This window comes from Microcaecilia unicolor, chromosome 2 (genome assembly GCF_901765095.1).
Source record: "Microcaecilia unicolor chromosome 2, aMicUni1.1, whole genome shotgun sequence".
Classification (NCBI taxonomy): domain Eukaryota; kingdom Metazoa; phylum Chordata; class Amphibia; order Gymnophiona; family Siphonopidae; genus Microcaecilia; species Microcaecilia unicolor.
Window position 1 is genome coordinate 254401025 of NC_044032.1, and position 19343 is coordinate 254420367.

The 19343-nt window shown below is 43.9% G+C and overlaps 1 protein-coding gene across 5 annotated transcripts in view; it reads right to left on the reverse strand.

The window, feature by feature from the left end:
* The window catches only part of LOC115463446 (catechol O-methyltransferase A-like), a 79087-nt gene extending 71593 nt beyond the window's left edge, over positions 1-7494 (reverse strand). For 2 of the 5 annotated variants that reach the window (XM_030193947.1, XM_030193942.1), the window contains exon 1: positions 6971-7494. The gene's annotated coding sequence lies outside the window, so the exon portion shown is untranslated. The other 3 variants (XM_030193946.1, XM_030193943.1, XM_030193945.1) reach the window with 2 other exon arrangements.
* Positions 7495-19343: the final 11849 nt, after the last annotated feature.

Sequence of the window (19343 nt, forward strand, 5' to 3'; positions counted from 1 at the left end):
GGAACCAGCAGAGCCAACAGCAGAATGGAAGACTCAGATTGCGCACACAAATTTGGTCGTATTCTGGATTTGCACACACAACTTAATTGGCTTAATAAGCCAATCATCGCTTAACATGCAATTGACACTAATTGGCTTTAATTAGAATTTACATGCACAGCTCACTAAGCATATTCTATAAAGTGGTGCGCGTAAATTCTACCATGCGGATCTCAAAAGCAGGGGTGTAGCCAGACCTCACGGGGACGGGGGCCAGAGCTCAAAGTGGAGGGGAAGGCACATTTTGGCCTGCCTCCCCGCCGCCACATGATGGTACTTTGACTGGCGGGGGTCCCCAACCTCTGCCAACTGAACAGTTTGTCCCGCACTGGTCTTGCACTGCCTGCCCTGCTCATTCGTGTTGTGTATGCACAGTGCAACTGAGAAGAGCAGGGTAGGCAATGTGGTGAGACCAGCACGGGACGAATGCTTTAGCTGGTGGGGGTTGGGGACCCCCATCAGCCAAACCAGGGGCCCCAGAGCCAATTTTTGGGGCCTAGGCCCCTGTGGCCCCCCCATAGCTACACCACTGCTCAAAAGTGAGTGAGGTAATGGGAGGGGCAGGGGCGGGTCATGGGCATTCCTAACATTTATGCACAGTTTTATAGAATATGCACACTCTATGCCTAACTTAGGCATGAGAACTTACACCAAGTTTTACTTGGCATAAATGGCCACACCTATATTTAGTCACCACTAAGCTTATTCTGTAAACCGCGCTGAAAAAAAATACATCTAGGCGTAGTCTATGAACTGCACCTAAAGTTAGGTGAGGCTTATAGAATATACTTAAGTGAGGTTTTTTTTTTCGGCACCAATTTTTTTTTTAGGCGTGATATATAGAATCTAGCCCTAACTGGCTAAGTAAGTGCATTAAGATAGGTCAGAAAAAGGCTGTCCTAACTTTTCCAAGTTAACTGGACACCGGTCTGAATATATCAGCCCATGCCCGGTTAACGTCCAGGTCAGTGCACATACCTGGATATTCAATGCCAGGAGCCACAAGTGCCCCAGTGCTGGGCCGGGGTTAGTTCGGCCTGCGGCTAGGAGTGGCTTACAAGCTGCAGACGGAATATTACCCTCTTAGTTTGTATCAATACACCACCCTACAAAGCAATAGAGTGGTAGGTTTTAAAACGACCTGTCGATTGGTCACTACTCTAGTCAGCATTCTGTTTACAGGAGTGAGTTCTCGTGGAAGTCATGAAACTGGGATATTAAAAGAGCTCAGAGTGGTTCTGGTGGGTTTGCAGAAAAGACCGTCCAAAAAACTGAACCAGAAGGGAGGAGAGCTAGATACAAGGAAGAAATGGCCCAGTCAGAACATGGGAGGATACACACAGGCACAGTGCAATTACTATGGTGAGCGTTAGCAGTAAATTACCTCAGCGGGTTCCAGCAAGTTTAGGAATCTTAAAGCAGCATTCTTTATCAGAGAACATCAGATGAATCTGATCAATTGGAAAACTAGATGAAGGGCTTGCTGTGCTTGTTTAACTTGAATTCTCTCCAGAGGCCAAGAAGCAACTTCTGGAAGAATGCTGCCCCAGAACTCTCGGGGTATTGATCAGGATTAGCCTGTGCCTTATAGCCAGCATACAGCAAGTCTGCCAAATAAGCCAAGCCCGATCATTTTAAACAGCAAAACTGTGTGTCAATATTCCTTCACTGAACCAGTATTTTTCCCCTTTTAAGACCACCCCTCACCAACCAACCCCCTAAGACCTCTTCCTTCCAGTCTCATCTCCTCCACACTCATACTTGTCCTGCCCTCCCCCATCCTGTTCCTTGTTGCATTGGTTTCAAATACTGCAGTCTTCAATGCTCACACGCCTCTGTGAGCAGACTATCTGAGAAGAAACCCCTAATACCTCCAATACCCCTCGAGCACCCAGATGCTTTTGCCATCTGCACAGACATCTGCTCTATCTACATAAGCTCCACTCTTATTATTGAGTTTGGTCAAGGTATCTGAGTGAGCACTGTGGACATCATTGTTCTATAATATGAGGTATAATAGAGCAGCACGTATTGATGGGCTGGAGTGCTTACTTGGCTGTATTAGGTAATAAAAAGTATTATACCAGAAAAAAAATATTTAAAAAATACACCATGTTTTAAGGTTTGCCAGAAGGCTGTTACTGACCAGAGGCCCAGTGGAAAATAATCTCCTGATTAGATTAACATCAAGTTTAATGCCTTTGATTGCAAAGATAAGACAAGCCAAGAGCTGCAGTTAAGGAGTTCATAGAGGAAGTTGGTTAAATAGCATTAAAACCTATAGGCTGTAGTCTACATCATGGAAGGGCAGTACAGCTACACTCTGGATTAAGTTGTGCAAGAGGTTGCATGGTAGCTGTAGAAAGTTGTAGATCATAAACCTATGGTTAAGCACCTGGTTAAAAGTTGCACATAAAGCATGGTACAAAGTCCTGCTCATCTAAGGAAGAAGGGGGAAATAGTGCTGCGATCCTGCCCAAGAAAGCTAACCTAGAGAGACCAGTCTGCAACACTTGTTAGGGCACCCAGGACATCAAAATCCAGAGAAGCTCAAGATGAGGCCTCTAGGTAGGTTCAGGTTATCCACCAGCTGATGAGGACCATCAGAGCCATTCTACTTCCAGATGTGAATCTTCTAAGGAAATAGAGAGACACTCTGCAGAAAGCAGTATCACTAAGGATCCACTGCCAAAAGAGGCTAAATCCTACCACATCTCCCACTTCAAGACAGGGATCTTTGACCTCACTGGCAAACTAGACAACAGATATTTTTGAACTGTGGTTTGTAACCTAATATCCAATCTATATAAGAAGAACAAGACAAAGGGTGGGTGGGTTAAAGACAAGAAGGGAAGAGGTTACATGGTGTGGAGAGAGTGGGCAGACAGTAGTCAGATCAGCTCCAGGGCCCCAACCTCCATTTCAGCTTTATTTTATATTTTGTTAACAGGTCAGCAAGTGTTTTTCTGTGAGCATTGGTGTGGAGTATTTTATGGACCAATTTGTATCTCACCCAGGAGGGGATATGTCCTTCAAAGCAGGCAAGAAGGAACATGAGCGGGTGAAACTCCCAGAAGATGGCAGACCTGTTCCTAGCCAGTGTCTCAATTTACAGAGGCGGCACTCGCAGACCTAAGGCAGAGACCCCAGCACTGGGACCCCGGCTGGAGTCGTTATCCAGTCAAATTTCACACCTGGAGAGCTTAGTATCTGAAACTCAAACTTGCACCTCAGAGCTGCAGAACCATGTTTCAACTTTGGAAGATCAGTCCCTGGTGGAGACAGCAACATGGAGTCGCTGAAAGTCCAGCTTCGGCATCATGCTGAAAACCTGGAGGATCTGCGATTTCTGGGAATGCAGATAGTCAGTTCATCTGTCTGGGAAGCATGGCTGAGTTAGAGTTTCCAATGTGGGAGGGCCCGGATTGGAGACAGCGCATATCACCTGGTGCAACAGTTGGCCAGAGAACTGCGGTCAAGAGTAGTCATTACAAAATTGCAGAATTATATAGACAAAGTGGAAATTTTACATCAGTTTTACTCCTCCATCGCTGCCATTTCACTGTTTCCTACAGCCATTGTCCTCCTCGAGTCTTGATCTTTTTTCACCTCTTGCCTGCCTAACAGGACATCTGCTTTTTAATATATTTATAAATGATTTAGAGATGGGAGTAAATAGCGAGGTAATTAAATTTGCTGATGACACAAAGTTATTCAAAGTCGTTAACACGCGACAGGATTGTGAAAAATTACAGAAGGGCCTTACGAGACTGGGCGGCTAAATGGCAGATGACGTTTAATGTGAGCAAGTGCAAGGTGATGCATGTGGGAAAAAAGAACCCAAATTATAGCTACGTCATGCAAGGTTCCACATAAGGAGCTAAGGACCAAGAAAGGGATCTGGGTGTCGTCTTCAATAATACACTGAAACCTTCTGCTCAGTGTGCTGCTGCGGCTCGGAAAGCGAATAGAATGTTGGGTATTATTAGGAAAGGTATGAAAAACAGGTGTGAGGATGCTATAATGCCGTTATATTGCTCCATGGTGCGACCGCACCTTGAGTATTGTGTTCAATTCTGGTCGCCACATCTCAAAAAAGATATAGTGGAATTGGAAAAGGTGCAGCGAAGGGCGACTAAAATGATAGCGGGGATGGGACGACTTCCCTATGAAGAAAGACTAAGGAGGCTAGGGCTTTTCAGCTTGGAGAAGAGACGGCTGAGGGGAGACATGATAGAGGTATATAAAATGAGTGGAGTGGAACAGGTGGATGTGAAGCGTCTGTTCACGCTTTCCAAAAATACTAGGACGAGGGGGCATGCGATGAAACTACAGAGTAGTAAATTTAAAACAAATTGGAGAAAATGTTTCTTCACCCAACGCATAATTAAACTCTGGAATTCGTTGCCGGAGAACGTGGTGAAGGTGGTTAGCTTGGCAGAGTTTAAAAAGGGGTTAGACGGTTTCCTAAAGGACAAGTCCATAAACCGCCTTGGGAAAAATCCACAATTCCAGGAATAACATGTATAGAATGTTTGGGAAGCTTGCCAGGTGCCCTTGACCTGGATTGGCTGCTGTCATGGACAGGATGCTGGGCTCGATGGACCCTTGGTCTTTTCCCAGTGTGGCATTACTTATGTACTTAACAGCTTTTCCATCTCCCAGTCTTTCACCCCCTCCATTCCTCCCATCTTCTCCCTGGCCTTCCACCTGTCATTCCTTTCTTAGCTTATTTTCCTCTTGCTTTTAATTCACTCCCTACACGCTCCATTTCCACCTTCTGTACTCACCACCTCTGCTACCCTCATCCCTTCACCAAACTCGGCTCCTTTTCTGTCACCCACCCCTCACTCCAGCTCTATTTCCCCAGTTCATTGCCAGTATCTCTCAAGGGGTGGAGGAGTAGGAAGGTAGGAAAAGGGATTAGAGCCACTATGGGAAGGAATGGGGGTTGGGTCAGGAAGGAGGAGAACAGTACCTGGAGAGGGAAAGAGAGAGGGAGAGACACTGCAAATGAAGGGAAGGAAAGAGAAGAAAGGGTGAAATGCTGCACATGAAGAGAAGGGATTGGAAGAGAGAATACTAGATAGATATGAGGAGGCGGCAGAAAAACAGAAGAAAGCCAAACCTGACAGATCAGTGTCAAACAGATATTAGGCAGGAAATGAAGAAAGGCGATAAGAACAGCAATAGCAAATAGACAGATGGCTCTGTAAACAGAGTTAAGAGAGAAGCAGAACCAGAGACTGAGAACAAGATGATTAGAAAAATAAAATCACCAGACAATGAAGGTAGGAAAAATGATTTTCAATTTAGTGATTTAATTATGTCAGTGTTGAGAATTTACATCTGTTGGCTTTATTTTGCCTTGTCTAGGAAGAGGCCCATTTCTTTCTATTTCTGTGGTGTTGCACAACATGCAGAGTCTGATATCTCTGACTGCAGTTTTTCTCTCCATTTCAGTTTTGATGCCCCCGCCATATCAGATGACAGTAATATCCTGCATCTGCAACAGGCAAACCTGGATAGGACCTTGAGTGTTGCATAACGAAACCTGTTTACATCGTTTGAACTAAAGATCCCCTGTTTCTCAAGAAAGAGAGTCTATGTTGTCCGTTAGATCCTGAAAGTTTAAACCAGGACACTGTTTTTCCGATGAAATGCATTTTGGAATAAATCCCAGCCTTGAATTCTGAACAGTGTGTGGCTTCCGCTTGCAAAGGCTGCTAACCCGACAGAATTTTAATGATCAGTGCTGGGAAGAGGAGGTGAGGCAAACGCAAAAGGGACACTTCAGAAAAGGGAGATGGAGAATAGACAGCAGCGAGGTAGGGTACAGGGATGGAAGGCACGTAAGGAATTGGGAGCACAAGGAAGAGAGCAAGGCAAACCAGACATGTTTCTCACTCGCACGCCAATCACATCGTATGTATCCACCCCCCCCCCCCCCCCCCCCCCCGTTGCCATTTACAACCCAACTGAACATCTGGGCTATGTTAAAAGAACGAAATGTGGACATAAGACCTTCCTGTGCTGCCCCGGCTGATGAGCCAAGTGGCGTAACTGGCGTTGCACTTTTGTACTACAGGTCAAACTGAACACTGCAGCCAGACGGGGCAGCTTCCCGATAAGCTGCTGCTGCTGTCCTTTGACCAATCCCAGGTCAGCCCAGAGTAGGAGGTGAGCCAACAGGGCTTCCACCTCCACGTGTCCCCTAGGGAACACGGGCAGACTACTGGCACTGGCTGTAGTATATAAAGCGACAGGGGAAGAGAAAACATTAGCAGCTGACATGCATACAGTCAGTTTTCTGAACATACGTGTTATCTTAGTCATAATTATTGCAGATTTGCAGCGAGAGGTTTTCATTATTTTTAGCACCCTAGTCAGGAACAGCATGATTAATAACACCAAAAGCCTCCTTCAGGTTTCTGATTAAATCAAGCAGGCAGAAAACACAAGAATTTGAATGGTAGAGGACAGTCTCGGTGGACACGAAGTCCTTAATCACATGCAGTTTCTCACGGTTCCACTAAACTTCTGTGGACTAAAGGCTAACAGGTAGCTCAGCGATTAAAAAATCCAAAACAAATTAATCTACAGTGCGAAAATCAGAAATGCAACAGAGAAATCAGCAGCACACACTGCAGGCTGTCTCTGGCAAAGCTACTGGCTCAGAAAATGACGACTGTGCCACCGATCACAAACACTAAAAACAAGCAGAATCAACAGATTTAAACGATCGCTGGACACGAACACCCACCAGGCAAAAGTTTTTTCCCTTTCCACCAGCAAAGCTCAGCATGGAAGAGACGACTCAGACGAGGAGTCTGTGCCCTGCTTCGGTTCTGGCGATTTTCATTCCTACCTCCTGTGGGTTTTCGCCTCTTCTTCCTTTTTAAATTCTAAATACAGAACTTCACTGACTCACCTGGCTCGAAGGTTTTTCTCTTTTAAAGAGGAGGGTGTGAGGGAGCAGCCGTCAGTCGTCCCTGAACCTACGCAGCCGTTAACGAAGAAAAGCAATGTCAGCAAATCAAGTGCCAAGAAAGTGGGAATAGAGACTGACTAGGGTCCTGTGTTTAAACCCTCCCATATAATCTTCCTCTTGCCTCGCAGCATTGTGTGACTTGTAGTTATGGGTTAGTCAGTCTGCAAACAAGTTTAAATTCCAAGAGGGGGGAGGGGAAAACAGAGCCACTACAATACATCATTGTGGTTGAAGGCTGCATCAAATAGTAAGTGACTCTCTGGGCATTATGCCATTAGGCTTGGCTCTATTAAGATTCACATCATAGTTTTGTGCACAGGACAGGGTACAGCAGCAACAGCTGCAGCAGAGTTTTGGTGCGACCCTTTCTTGGCCCTGTTGACTCTGATTCTTCTTTTTGATTTTATTCCCAGCACCCATGTCACTTCTAGTAACATAGTAGATGACAGCAAATAAAGACCTGCACAGTCCATCCAGTCTGCCCAACAAGAAAAGTTCATAGTATAAGGCAGGGCTTGACTTGTTTGATTTATTCTTATTGTGTAGCGCCTTGAGTGAATTCCTTAAAAAAAGGCGGTAAATAAATCCTAATAAAAAATACATTTATGCACATTTATAAACTGCAGATTCATAATGTGCACGAGATGATGCACAGCAAGTTGTTTAACAGAATAGCAGATAAGAGGCAACTGTTCTCCCCTTCACCCGCCCACCTACAGCCTACCATCTGGCAATGGAGAGAGGCTATAGGCTGTGGTTGATGGGGAAATGGGAGAGAAGCCAAAGCTGCAGCTACTAAAGGTGGGTGGGACAGTGTATCTAACCCCAGCAGCTGCAGTTTTAATAACCCTTTCCTCACAACTAGTCCCATCCACTCTCAGCAAACAAAGCCACTCTTCATCACCTACCCAGCTGCAGCTTTGGCTCACATCTCCATCCATAGCAGTAGCCTCTGAATCTGTCCTCTACCCCCCCCCCCCCCCCCCAAAAAAAAAAAAACAGTAGCTTTTGTCAATCACCACCCTCCTAAAAAAACCCAAAAGTTTCTTAAACAAATTTAAATTTATCCTACCAACAGGGCCGCTGGAGAATCACCTCCTTAGCAACAATGCTCTTTAAGAGCTGCTAGTGCTCCAACTATCCTAATCAAGGTGGCTCCATGTGAGCTGCCTCTCCAGAGTGGATACCCCCAGATTTCTCTCTCTCTTTGCCGCCACCCAGCACCCACTCCCATAGCTCTCTCTGCCTCCCCTAGCATACAGTCAATCACCACTCCATATACCCTCCTGTGGCATACCCCCCCCCCCAAAATTGAATTCTCAATACTACTCTCCAGCTTTTTATCTTCTCCTCCCATCTAGCTCCAGTAGCACAGATACCCATTTGCATTCCCCCACCCTCAGCAATACTAGAGAAACAGAAATGTAAAATATTGGAGATGCACATTTCCCAAAGCTGACATAGTCCAATTGATAAAGAAAACAAAATATTTTTTCTACCTTTGTAGTCTGAGCCTTTTCTTTTTTTTCTACTCAATTTGATCTGTGTCTCTTCTGATTTTCTCTATTTATTTTTCCTTCTTTTCCAGGGTCTATTTGACATTTCTTCTCTCTGGATGGGCCTTTGGTTTGACCCAGTATAGCAATGTTTATGGTCTCATCACCTTGCTTGTTGTTTCCATTTCCAGATCATTTATAATATGCACATCCTATATAATAATTCTCACCTCCAACAGGATGTGCTTGGGACCGTGCCGGAAGTGGTCTACTAAGCAGGCAGGCACTGACCTCAGTGACAGACAATTTGGCAAAGCAAAACAATCTGAGTGCTGGCCATTAGGACACAGGGTTGATAGGAGAGTTTTAAAAGACTGAAGGAACTGTAAGTGTTAAATGGGGGGAGGGGGAGTTCTGAAGGACTGAAAGACATGAACATTTGGGAAAGGAAAACAATCTGAATGCTGGCCATTAGGACACAGGGTACATAGGAGAGTTTTAAAAGACTGAAGGAACCAAAAGTGTTCGGGGGGAGTTCTGAATGAATGAAAGAAATGAAAATTTACGAGAGGAACACAATCTGAATGCCGGGCATTTGTACACAGGGTAGATAGGACACTTTTTAAAAAAAATGAAGGACATGAAAGTATTACATCTTGGGAGAGGGGTGAGGAGAAAAGTGGTGGGGTATCCGGATACTGGGCGTTAGGGCCACAGGGGTACATAGACTTTTGAAAGCCTTAAGGAACCCAAAGTGTGGGAAGGAGGAGGAAAAGGAGGGGAGGGAACGGGGTGAGGGGCATTAGGAACAGGGGAGGGGGCCCTGTCACACACACTCATTCTCACACACACACTGTCACACAGACAGTCTCACTCTGTCACACACCCGCACATTCACGCTGGCTCTCTCAAACATACACACTCCCAGGAAAACCTTGCTGGCGCCCGTTTCATTTGTTCCAGAAATGGGCCTTTTTTACTAGTATTCTATAAACTACGCCTAACTTTAGGCATAGATTATAGCGTGTGCTTTTTTTTGTGCCAATTTGTAAGGCACCATCTGTGTAATTTTGCCCTAAGCGCAAAAATGTGTGGGCAAGGTTATACAGTAAGGGGGTTAGAGGCTGCAGTCTTCACTCATACACACACCACTGCTGTTTTTCTAAGCCTATCCCTTCCAAGCTATTGATCCTCTCGTCCTCACATAACTTCAGGTCTGCTGAGGAGCTGGATATTCAATGCTAATTCCCAAACATGGGAAAGAAATGCTGACCTCTATCAGCTGAATACTGATGCGTGAGGGGCCCTTTTACTAAGCCACGTAAACGTCTATGCACACCCAACTTACGCCCAGCTACCGCATGGCTCTTGTAATTTCATTTTTGGTGCGCATCTGATACATGACAGTAAGATTCATCTTTTGCCTATCCAAGTGGCATTTGACGCATGTAGGTCATTACTGCCTGGTTAACGCATGAGACCTTACCACTAAGTCAATGGCTGGCAGTAAGGTCTCAGACCCAAAATGGACACGTGGCAATTTTAAATTTGCCGCACGTCCATTTTTGGCAAAAATTTTAAAAAGGCATTTTTTTGTAGGTGCGCTGAAAAATGGATCTGCACATGCCCAAAACACGCGCTTACACTCCCGCAGGCCATTTTTCAGTGCACCTTAACAAAAGGACCCCTATTTTATTTTCTTACCTCATGGTATTGCCCCTAAAGCTGCTGCCTCTAGCAATAAGAAAGTCTTACCTCTCCAGCTATCTAAAAATCAATAGATCCCTATGTTTATGCTATAGAAAGAAAACTCATTGTAATCCTTAAGAAAAAAAGGGAAGAACATCAGGTTTTAGTCATTTTAATTTTTATCCCAGGGAAGAAGTCCGCCAAAAGGCTGCTATTTATAACTCCTCCATGTGCTGTGCCAAAGTTATATATTACTGTTTTTCAATATAATCTTTATTGTCACATCTATCACAAATTAAAATATCCAGAACAGAAACCTTTTCAGATTTGCTTTGCAACAAGAGAAAACCATCAGGTGTCATAACTTAAGTGAACATACTCATCAGATGTCATTTTCCTGAGAGCTCGGGTGCAATAATTATTACACCAATATTAAAAGACCAGAAACAACCCCAACATTTAATAGCAAAGGGCCACTAAAACAGACATAATTTAAAATTTAATTTTTTTTCCCTGTGCCTACGTCAAAAGAAATAAAAAGCATGTGGGAACTACTTTTTGTTTTGTGGATTGCAGTGGTATATCATACACTTGCCTTTTTTTTTAATGCCTAGTTGGGTATGATATACTAATCTCAACGTTGTTAAATGTTTCAGACATATCCATCTACTTGCTCCCATGATATAACTAAATTCTATTCTGTCTCACTATGTTTTCCAGCGTAAACTACATTAAACCAGAGTTTGCTTGGGATAATGTGTGATATAAATGTAAAAAAAAAAGTCCCTTATTTCTAATAATTTTTTTGCTATTGTTTTGAGTGAACCAGTGTGGCAGCAATTTCTGCCTTCTGGTTTCAGCCCATATAACAGGCTAAATAGTCTCAACCCTGTCTCCTGTTTTATCTAACCTCCTTTGTAAAAAGGGTGGAGGGAGTGTGGGTGCAGGGAAGAGAAAAAAAAGATTGGTAACGTACATGAAGGCGTGGAGAAGAGAAATGGGGAACTAGAACACATGGGATAGAAGGGGATGGAGAGAAGAGGGAGACATGCTGCTCATGGATAAGTGTGTCTTAATTTTGTATGTAGTGTTTGGGTCTATTGGTGCTGGGTCTCGGAACCAAAACCCAGCGCCTCAACCCCACAAATTCCCCAACTTATTGTAAACCCCCTGGTGGCAGAGCAAGGTATTAAATGATGGTACCAAATATGTCACATTGTTTCCCCGAAATGACACCACCAACCAGGGAGTTTAACAATAAAAAGAAAATATTTTTTTTTATTAGTGAATTATATTTAAATGCTAATGAAAATTTATCAACTTACAAATTTAACATATGTATTCCAATTACAGGTTAGAAACACAAATCAGTTTAATCTCTAGAAACATTGAGAGCATCCTCAGATAAGTATAAATATTAGTTACATAAATCATTTAAGTACATTCAATTCCACAAAACTCTTCAAAGTCTCCCCTCTCCTGTCCCTCAGACCCCTGGAGACCCCCAAGGATCCCAACATGTAAGTTTTCCTCTACTCTTTTTTTTCTTCTTTTAGGTATCTCTCACTTATTGTTCAGGTTTCCTTTACTATTTTCTCTTACGTGCACTTTTTAAAATAGTTTCAGTCACTTAGCTGCTCTCTTTGTTTTCTCTCTCTGGCTCTCTGGAACAGTGGGCGCCTTTTCTTTCAGGTGATGATCTCCAGCATCAACTTTCTTCCAGACTTTCCCTAGTAACATGTTCTCAGTAATAGAGCTCTCTCCCAACTGCCAGCCTGAGCTGTTTGTCAATCTCCTGAGAGTTCCATCAACATGCAGAACACTCAGCGCATGCACACAGACCACTCAGTTTCACTGCACTGCTCACTGTCTCCACACCAGAACCAGGTAATCTTTTAACATTTAACCCATAGGGTTACATTATTTTCTTAGATCCTCCGGCTTGATAAGTACCAAAAACACTATAAACAAGAGAAGCTTCTCACATTATCAACATTTTATTCTTACCCAAGAACATGAAAAATAAGAAATAATAAAATTAGGAGCAGCACATAAGAAACAGGGTATTGAGGAAACATAAAAAAGGGAGGAGCCATGGAGATGGTCGCATATTCCTTAATCTATTGAGATAGACTGAGGAAGATTTTCATGGACTCCCTTTGTCTTCCAGACCAGTTATATAGGCTGTAGTACAAAGAACTGGTTCTCAGGAACACATCATATGTCATGCAGGATATGCCATTTGTTTCTTACAATTGCCCACATAAAAATATATATTGCTGTTTCCTTAAAAGTTACATCTCCAGCACATCCTCCATAAAAGCAATCTGTATCTCACTTCAAAGGATTCAGGACTCAGTTCCCAAGACCCCCTCTGCAATAGCATTTTCCTATCAGGGCCTGAATTGCAGGATTTTCTCTCTCTCTCTGCTCTGCCAGGTACTCCGCCCCCTTGTCAGCTGGAACTTCATTCTGCATCCTAAAAGTCTCTCAAAGGCTAATAAACACACTCATGTAAACAGTCAATGGCATGGGCTCATTGTCTTTCAGTTGCCTGCCAGAGTGAGGTAGGGAGGAGGTGGGGGCCTTCTAGCTTAATATCATTGTAATTTACAGAAAAAAAAAGAAACCTTCGCTTCTTATTGTCTATAGACTACTTCTTAGATATTAGATATTTAGCAGTACTGAAACTGCTTGGTTCAGGCCTTCATAAGTAGAAAGTACACCTCCACCAACATCTCCCCCTCCTCCTGGAAAAAGAGAAGACTGTTCCTTCAGCCAAAGGAGACAAGAAAGGTGCAGAGTTCTTTGAGCCGTACTTACTACAAGAAAACAAAAGGGGCAAATAGTTGCTGGAGAGGAGGAGGAGAGAGAGAATGATACTAAAAAAATATATATACTACTACTACTATTTAACATTTCTAAAGCGCAATACAAATCTGTGTCCAGGAACCAGGAGGAGAAATTAAACACATGCAGAGGTAACCAATATGTCAGGGTCCGTAGTGGGAGTAGCAGTATAAGAACTTCGTGGGGCATAGTTATGTGAAGTATTTGCTGACATAAAAAGGATTTTAGGTGGAGTGCATAATATGTGTAAACAGGGGGAGATGTAACCAAGCAAACAAGATATGCTTTACTGTTGTAGTAATCCTAACAGTCCAATAAAAAGAGATCTGAAGGTACCACCTAAAATAGAGAACGCAGAGGTGAAAATATCCCACCCAGACATGTCTAATAAGCCCTTGTAAGTGTCTGCACCAACATGAGTAACAGCTAACATGTCTTGTACAGTATTAACTACAATCTCAGACTTAAAAGAGTACAACATGTGGAAGAATTAATCACGCCACATACGACTCCCCGTGTGCACAAGGAGCAGATCTACCATGAAGCGTGTGTCAGTAACATATCGAATGATATCATTAATTTGGTTTTGTAAAGTCAGAAGGTTCTTACTCTGACGGTGTGCATTGATTTCTACCACAGCCTGCAAGCACCTAATAGCTGCACCACATTTAGCAGTACATTCAGGGTCCAAATGGCAGCCAGGCTGTGGGAGAAATTACATCATGAACTTGTTTAGACAATGGGGAAGTAGTGTTTACATACTTAAGTTCAAGGGTAAGGGATACTTCCCTATCCTCAGAGGAAGGCATAGCTGAAGGAATGTATCTGCGCACTCTGGCAGGAACAGGAATTGGATTAATCTTGGTGTATGCAACAAATGGAAGGAGTTGGGCCAAATAGCAAGTACCTTTCCATTTCGGGGGTAAGGCCTGGTAAGCCCAAGAACCACAACCCCAATAGTGTCCCACTAAAGCTACTAATCCCTCCGGGAAGGGGAGATGGGGATCATAACCTAGCATGTGCATTAGCTGCATAGACAATGCAACAGATGCGCATTTATTCCAGAATCTACAGAATAAAGTGTAAGGACCATAGAAAGGCCAGGGGTTACCAGTACGGACATTGTGCATATTACAGGCTGCCAAGCAGGCAGCGAGGGGGTCTAGGTAACTGGAAAATAAGGTAGAGTGATTAAGAGAGGGCTGGGACTGCCACGTCCCATTAGGAAGAATGTGCATCAGACAGACAGAAGTATCAGTATTGCCCAGAGCAGGGCCCAAACCATTGTTGTTAAAGCAGAAAAGAGTGGGGGTAGTTGGATCAAACAAAAAAAAGAAGCAAAAGAGAACAAATTAAAGGAAGATCACAACTGAGCATGTTCATACACAGAACCACTATGACATGAGATAGAGTGTAAGTAGGGAAAACATCTGTAGAGAGAAAACAAGCTAAATTACCAGAGATGAACTAGGAGGCAGGGGGATGGCCAAGTTAGAGCTAGGCACTAAGGGTGAACAGCCCATGCAATCAGAGAGATGCGCAGAACTGGCCAGGCATGGGATCTACAGGTCATTTTTTTTTCCAAAAGTAGGGCAACAAAAAGGATAGCAAAAGGGAAAGATAAAGGTGAGAATACATGACAGGGGGTAGAGGATAATTTGCATTTTTTTTCTTTCACATTAGAGGTAATACAGTAATATACAGGCAAACATAACCGTCCCATAAAACAAAATGCAAGACCAGTGAGTGTCCAGAAATTTAAATGTAGCATGAGGGGCTATGCAAGGGAGGTCCACACAGAAATAAATAAAACACAGGGCAAAAGAGGCACAAAAAGGAATGTAGCTACCAGAAAATTAAACTTCAACTGATTCACAGAATAATGTAGCTTAAGAAATACAAAATCAGATCAAAATAGTACTGAGAAGAAAAAGGCAATGATAATTTGAATAAGTCCATTAAGTCCACAAAGAGCAAATAACGTTCTGCAGCAGTAGTGTATATAGAGTATTTGGTGTAAATGTCCAAAACGTAAGATCAGTCTGGTGCAGGCTGTGCATTGTGGAAGGGTGGTAGCAAGCATCAGAGTTTTGAGTCTGGACAGCAAAAGGTGTGGACTTGCAGACTTTCAGTGGACCCTTAAACCAAGGCCAGTCCATAGGCGGGGTCGGTGGTTACTCAGGTGGACCCAATCCACAAGTTGGTAGTAACAAATTGGCACCAATGGCAAGTCTGGCTCTGGTGGGTGTTATTGAGAAATAAAGAGACATCATCAGTATTCTGAGAGACAGATAGAGAAAAAGTGGAGCAAAGATATCATCCAGGTAAAAGTAATCTTTAAGGAAAAGTATACTTTGGAAAGAGACAAAATTCCGTACTGAACGTGGGGAAAACAAATTACACTCTGCCTGTAGTTAATGTACTAAAATGTTGATTAGTGATAGAACACAAGAAGGTAATGTGTTTAGTAGGGCATTCAGAAGAGAACACTTTTGTTAAATTTCACACACAACCAGTATGTATTCAGGAGAGAAACTATTTATACATACTGATTGTGCTACCCACAAAATAAAAAAAAAAAAATCAGAAATGGTCATTTATACTGAATGTATCTGATGGGTCCCACAAAAACACACACAAACAGACAAAAGACAGAGTTTGAAGAGGCCATATATATCAGATCTGTTTTGTCGGATTCAGTAGTGGACTTAATCTGCAAGTACACACAGTATTATACAAAATAAAAATTATGTATGGTATCCAAATGGATTACCAAAACAGTTTCGGTGAGCTCGTATGTGCACAAATGAACAAATGCATAGCATAGCCATTCCAGAAATAGAAAAGGCACAGGCATTACCTTTTAAATGCTCCTTAGAGAATCTTTTACCTCTGCAGCTGGTAAGAGAAGCTCTTTGGAGCGCATTCAAATAAAATTAAAAGACAGAAAATATTTCTTTATATTAAAATTATCTGGATGGCTTGTATGAATGAAACCCTGATTCCATAAAATCCTAAATTTGTAATTTGAATTCTGAAAGAGAAAAAAAAAAAAAGACACTCAGAAATTAATTCACAAGGTCACATATCTCCACTGTTCTGGTATTTCATTCTTAAGACACTCATTCACAGATTCCTTCATACTTTCTCTGAGCAAGCAGGGAAAACCACCATTTCTTCCAAAGTTGGTATATGAACAGCAGTATGCAAAAACCAGAAATAAAAACAAGCCGCGCAAGTCTGATGACTGAGCAACAAATTATTCAATTGGTTCCCCTTAGTTTTCCTAAAGTACCTCTATAGCTGCAGTCAGAAAGTTTTTTTTTAAATCATACAATACCAGATGCCTCTGCACACAAATAATAAATTTTAACAAGGTAAAGTTACCAGTAAACGGTACAAACCTGCCTGACAAAGAGGCAACAATAAATACAAATTGAGCTGAAATGCAGCATTAACTTTTCCAGTTCCAAGTTCTGTTGGTATTAACACTTTGTTTTAACATATAAGTGGCAGGGCTGCTTGCTATTTGCAGAAATCTACAGAACTTAATTTGTTTTTAGGAAAGCGCTTAGTGTCAAATTAATTATTTTATCCTGTTAGTCTAATTTTAAAACTAAAAAGCTCCCTATAAAATGGATGGAACCACATATCTTTCTATCAATCTTGTAAAAACAAACTTAATCACACTGGAATGTGGACCAATTAATTTCCTAATAGCTTAAACACATTCTGAGAGTGACACTTGAGAATTCTTAGCCAGCTTATCATGAAACAAAATTTTATCTAGAAACCGTATACACAAAGGACAAAGTGACATGGAATTGTATCAAATAAACAGTAGATTTGAACACATAGTGTTACAACTGGGAATACTATGGCACACTGTTTAACTCTTCAGGGGGGCAGAGCAAACCCTGTCCCTGTCACTAATAAAAGAAACCTTTGTATAGGTTTTATTAGCAGTGCCATTAGGTCACTTGCATTCAGTAAATTGTTTCAGTGTAGAAGAAAAAGGTAACGTAACCTTGTATCAGTATGGCTGAAAGAGGGGCAGAAAAACTATTATTTTATTATTATTATTTTTTTTAACTAAAGTTCTACCCTCCCCTACACTTGGCTTAGAGAGGATCCACTTTTCTGAGGGGATCCACAACTTCTTGGGCCTCCTGGCATATCAACCTAGTAGCAGGAACAGGGCTAGCATCCAAAGCTGGGCTGGGATTGGGACCCAAATGGGAATCAAAAGCTTCACTGTAACTGGAACCAGGAACTGGTCCGGGGTCAGGAGCTTGACTGGACCTGGAACCCAGCGCGGCCTCAGCATCCTGGCTGGCACTAGAACTCGGAGTGGACTCAGCATCATCTTGGCTGGAACTCGAACTCGGAGTGGACTCAGCATCATCTGGGCTGGAACTCAAACTCGGAGAGAACTCAGCATCTTGGCTGGAGCTGGAACTCAGCTCGGACTCCGTATCTCGGCTGGAGCTGGAACTGGAACTCTGAGTAAACTCAGCACCTCGGCTGGAGCTGGAACTTGGAGTAAACTCAGTGTCTGAGCTAGAACTGGAGCTTGGAGCAGACTCAGCATCTGGGCTGGAACTGGAACTCGGAGCGGGCTCAGCTGCGGGGATGGAACTGGAACTCAGAATAGATACAACCGCTGATGCTCTTCTGGTTGGACTGGAACGACCTTCTAAGCTGTCTCCTTTCGGCGTTGGCTTCAGGAGTAGTCTGCAGGGCAGGCTCCAAGAGAAGACTGCGGCAGTACTCAGAGAGCGTGATAGCAGGATCAATAGCAGAAACTGGGTTTCTCTGGACCCCAAGCCGCTGAACTCGCCTTCTCTCAGCTACAGCTTCAGGGGTATTTTCCAAGGTTGGATCAGAACAAAGTCTATCACGGTACTCTTGGAGCGTCATCTCATCATTAAGGGCAGAAACTGAAGAAACCTTTATAGGCTGTACGCTCAGCCTGGTATCAGGAGCAGTCCCGGGATTGGGACCCGGACTGGAATCAGGACTTGAACCAGGGCTGGGACCCGGACTGGCATCAAAGTCTGAAGTGGAACTGGAACTCTGAACAAGAGCTGGACCGGGACTGGGACCCGGACTGGAATCAGAGTCTTGATTGGAACAGGAACTCGGAACAGGAGCTGGACTGGGACCCGGACTGGAGTTTAGCTGAGGCTTGGCAGAACATACCCTTTGGACAGGGATCAGAGGCTTGGTCTGAAGCGCCACTCGAACAGGATTCAGAGGCTTGACTGGACAGGTCACTTGTACTAGAAACGGAGGCTCGACCTGGAACGCCACTTGCATAGGCCTCGGAGGCTCCGTCAGCAGCACCCCTCGGACTGGACTCAGGGGTTTCAATGGGCGTGCCACTTGAACGAGGACTGGAGGCTCGGCCAGAAGCGCCACTCGAGCAGGAATCAGAGGCTCAATCGAAAGCTTCCCTCGGACTGGACTCGGAGGCTTAACTGGAAGCATTACTTGAACTGGAATCGGAGGCTCAGTATGAAGCATCCCCTGGACTGGACTCAGGCGCCTAGGTGGCGGCACCGCTTGGACTGGAATCAGAGGCTTGGTCTGACGTCCCACTCGGCCTGACCTCAGAGACCTGGTCAGGACCGTCCCTCGGACTGAACTCCGAGGCTTAACTGGAGGCTTCACTCGAACGGGATTCAAAGGCTCCGCTTGAAACTCCCCTCGGACTGGACTCAGAGCCGGCAGACTGGAATACCGAATAGGAACTAACCCGCTTTGGTAACGCAGGCTGTTCTGCTGAGGAGACCTGCGCGGAGGAATTCCAAGGCGTTTTCTTTCGGCCTCAGCTTCGGGAGTATCCCGCAGAGCTGGCTCCTCAAGAAGTCTGAGGCGGTATTCAAAAAGCAGAGTAGAAGGATCAATATCAGAAACTGGGCTATGGCAGACCAGACGCCACCAGAGACGCTTTCTTTCGGCTGTTGCTTCAGGAGTATCCTTCAGGGCTGGATCAGACAAAAGTTCATCTCGGTACTCCTGAAGCGTCATAAAACAATTCAGAGAAAAAATTGGGTTGGCATAGGGAACCGACCAAATATCAGGACCTGCACCCGAGTTGTCCATAGGAAACAAGGTTGTGGGCAGCAAGTCCCGCTGGATGGATGATCTCGCCGGACTCATGGCCTTTGCATTCTGTCAGGCTTCTTCCCTGGAAGCACTGGGTTTGTGAGCCCTTGGACCACTACCGTGGAGCAGTAGTGGCAGGCAAGGTCACCTTCAAAGCAGAGATGAGG